Consider the following 2,314-nt stretch of genomic DNA (forward strand, 5'->3'; position numbering starts at 1 on the left):
AAAAATACTCCCATCAGCCAATGGTGACAGTCAGCTTTTGGAGACCTTTTAGTGAGTTTTTCTTTTTAGTGAGCTGCATGGTGAGAGGGCAAGGAAAATAGTACAAAAAGCATTTCTAGCATTTTGAAGGGAATGAAGGTGGTTACCCATTAGCCAGAAAAGGGAGTCTCTATGTGTTGCATGACCTGTCTATCAAATGGAATAGATAAGTTGCTACAGGACAGTGGTCAGGATTGTAATCAGAGTTCCCAGTTTTTATAGTACTCTTAAAACGTCTGTAAATTGTTTCCTTCGATTCATGTCAACTATGCTCTTTTGGAAACCCCACTGCTTCCCACATCTCCATAAGAAAATGTTGCCATTTTCTCCTCACTGAAAACCTCTTCATGTACTCCCCAGCCTCATCTGTAAGTCAGATGTGCCCAGGGGGCCACAGGAATATCTCCTGGGAGGAACAGACTTACATAAAGCTCTTCCGTGAAGTTGTGTGATTTTCCTTACTGATGGATCAAAACATATGTGCAGAAGTGCTGCAGGAACATGGTGCGCAGTGAAAGTCATCCTGTCAATAGTGCACAGGGACTTGTAGGATTTACCAGGCAACATTTCACCCTTCAGAGCTCTTGTAAGAGTCAGGGAGTACAACCCTGTTCCATGTGATGTCAGTCAGTTAAAGGAGACAAATTCCAGTGTAATTCCTTCCACGGAGCATAGGAGTTCACAAGTTGGGGGCAGAACTTCATTACTAGGGATCCCAATTCTCTGCTCCCTCTGCCCATTTCTATCCCTTCTTTTATTCTTTTTTAATCTGCTAGGTGGCTTGGAAGACACTTGCATGACTGTCTTCTTGGTACAAGCATTTATTTTTAAATGGAGCCAGTTTCAAGATCAAAAGGTGAATTACAGTGATTTTATTGAGCAAACACTTGCTTAGAGATGGTTTTCCCATGAGAGCTAAGTAAGAGCTTGTTAGAAATACCATGACTAAAAAATAGCCGTGTTAGAAGAGCTGGGCTCACCTGCATGTGGGGGTTTCAAGGTTTACTGTGAAAGAGTCCCACAGTATTTATCCATTCATGGCTTTACTGGACTTGTTTAGGTTTTATTTCTTGGTAGCTCTGGAAAAATGTCTTAGTAGCCAAAAAATCTGTACTTAATTAGATACACAAAACCAGCAGACAGGAAGTCTATTTCCTCACAGAGATACTGTGGTTTATACATTCTGCCCTAATATGAACAAGTCTACTATTATTTTCTGATGTTCCCCTTGTTTAAGGTGCTCTGAGTAACATGAAAGCTCTATTTTTGCACACCAATCATGAAAGATACTTGTCAAGATCCAGGCATGCTAGACATGGCAGTATTGGATGGTTCCTAATTCCATTTGAGATAAAAAGGCTCCTGTCAGATTTTATTTTACAGAAATTCATATCATTTAAGAGTATTTAAATGTAACTGTGGATATGTGTGCAGGCTTGGGGCAAAATCTGATAACAACTCTGTACCAGTGCTCCCACCCTGAATTTCTTCAGTGTTATAAGTGGTGGTTTTGTTTCCTTGTTACTTGGGGTCATTCCAAATACCCAGAGACTGGAAGTTGTTTAGGACAAGGGCTCTGTGTTCATGAAGTGTGTCTCACAGAAAGGGCCATCGGAAAACTGCTGTAACATAATAAGCAATGAAAAATATTAATATCTGCAGCCAAAAAAGGAGGTGAGGTCTTACCAGGGATGTTAATTATCCTCTCTTAAATTTAGAAGTTGTGTGGGAGAAGTTTGTACCCAAAGAAAGTGTTCTAGTTTACTTTAGATCTCTAAGCAAGTGTCAGAAAATCTGTGAATTTCACTATTGCTTTGATACTGTTCAAAAAGAATTCAGATCTTAAATGATGAGTGCCCATACAACATCCACCCCCTTGAAGCAATGGAGGAAATTGTTGTGGGTTAGAAACTAGCACTATTTCTTAAATATTAAATGCAAACTAAGGTATGCAGCATGACGAAGATGGCAGGACAGCTATAAATAACCTATTCTCACTGTGTTATTCATCCTTACTGTTTTTTTGGAGTGAGGGTGGGGTTGTTTTGGTTTTGGTATTGGTTGCTGGGGGGGGTTTCCCCAAATTTGTGTTTGTTTTCCTTAGCATAATTATTAGAATATAATTTCTTATGTCTTCGAATACTCCAAACTTCTTTATTTTTTAAGTCCTTTCTTGAGAACCCACAAACTTCCCACTCTACTGTGAAAGTTTCTTGAATTCAAAATTTGCTCTACTTTTTTCTCCTCACTCTATCCTACATTTTGTTTCTGTTTC

This window comes from Corvus kubaryi, unplaced genomic scaffold (genome assembly GCF_017639235.1).
Source record: "Corvus kubaryi isolate FWS band 111438036 unplaced genomic scaffold, C.kubaryi_AGA036_p1.0 74, whole genome shotgun sequence".
Taxonomy (NCBI): domain Eukaryota; kingdom Metazoa; phylum Chordata; class Aves; order Passeriformes; family Corvidae; genus Corvus; species Corvus kubaryi.